This window comes from Echinops telfairi, unplaced genomic scaffold (assembly GCF_000313985.2).
Source record: "Echinops telfairi isolate 266 unplaced genomic scaffold, ASM31398v2 ScPeMD7_1;HRSCAF=3_0, whole genome shotgun sequence".
NCBI lineage: Eukaryota > Metazoa > Chordata > Mammalia > Afrosoricida > Tenrecidae > Echinops > Echinops telfairi.
In genome coordinates, this window is record NW_022103896.1 from 59,900,670 (window position 1) to 59,902,127 (window position 1,458).

The window sequence follows — 1,458 nt, forward strand, 5'->3', positions numbered from 1 at the left end:
AAAAAAAAAAAAAAAAAAAACTAAGAGGGAAAAAAGAAAGGAAGCCATGGGGCAAAGGAAGTTTTTTGTGTCTTAGTGATCTTACAAGCTATCTGTGGTCTTACAAAATTGTGACTGCTGTGTTTGATAAGAACACATGCAGTCAACAATCCACTCAGTGATAATCAGCTGAGCTAGTTTTTTGAGGGGGATCATAAGGCATATGATTAAGAGAATTTTGAACATTGATCATACTGTGTAAGTCCAGAGACTAGCAATAAAGTGTGGCATCGCTCCTCTCCCTAACAGTTTTAGCATTGCTATTTCTCCTCTTCTCCAACAATTTAAGAGCTGCGTAATTGCTGATATACGATTCTGGAAGAAGTATTTGATCAGGAAGAAGGCCTTTCTTGAGCTTCCTAAACTTTTTACCTGTTGGTGAAGGCTCTTTATAATTTGCCCGATCCCTCTCTCCCGTCTTCTACTCATACATGACATTGTAGTTTAATGAAATTGCCTTAGAATATCATTTCCAGGGTTTGACATTCTTAGTCTCCCTTATCCCCTAGTCTGAATTGTGAACCGAGAATTTAAGACTTGCAGGCATTGTTCTGTCTCCATAGATACTCGTCAAAACAAAACAAAGAAGTGGATGTAGTTTTGTGTCTCATCTGAACACCCGCGTGAATCTGTTATTTGTATTTCCCTGTGGCAATCGCTTTATTCCACCCTGCACTCCGGTCATTCCTGCTCTGGGTGCAGCTGCTCGATGGGACTGTAAGCTCGCTGAGGGCTGTGACCTGTTTCCTCATTTTGGCTCTGACAGTGCTGCACACACAGTCGGGGTTTACAGCCCATTTGTTCACGAGGCACTGAGGCACTGAGCATAGGCTTGGGCACTGAATGTGCCGAGGAGCGAAAGTGACGCAAAGAAGGGGACCCACTAGTTCTTAGCTCTGTTCTGAGTCCAAAGTCCTACAACCAAGGGCTCTCAGTACCCAGCCATTGCTTTCCAGCTCACGGGTGCTAAATTGAAATTGATATTTAATAATGCCATTTATTATTAGCAGTGTTTAATTTTGTTATTTAGAATATTGTATGTTTGGGCTTACTTTTTTTTTTTGAAGCTCCAGAAAGGTTTTGAGTCGTTACTGTCCTTTAGCTCAGGGGCAATAACCTTGACTAACTTTAAATAAGTCTGATCAAGAAACTTAATCTCAAGAAACCTTCAGTTTACAGGGTTCTTTATAATCTTGAGCATATTAGGTACAGAGGAGGTTTAATTTTACTCCTGTAAATCTTCCTGTCTCGGAAATCCACAGAGGCCGGTCTCACTTGTCTTATGAGATCGCTGTGTGTGAGTTTAAGTTGATTCGATGGCAGTGGGTTTGGTTTTCAGTAGGTACCAGACAGGCATAAATACAGGTGTTCTCTTTATTAATTCTCTTCATCCTCACAACAATCCCACGATGGAGGTTT

The 1,458-nt window shown here is 41.1% G+C and overlaps 1 protein-coding gene across 1 annotated transcript in view; it reads right to left on the bottom strand.

The window, feature by feature from the left end:
• The window catches only part of STMN2 (stathmin 2), a 60,130-nt gene that overhangs the window by 1,898 nt on the left and 56,774 nt on the right, over window positions 1-1,458 (bottom strand). The gene's annotated exons all lie outside the window — the stretch shown is intronic.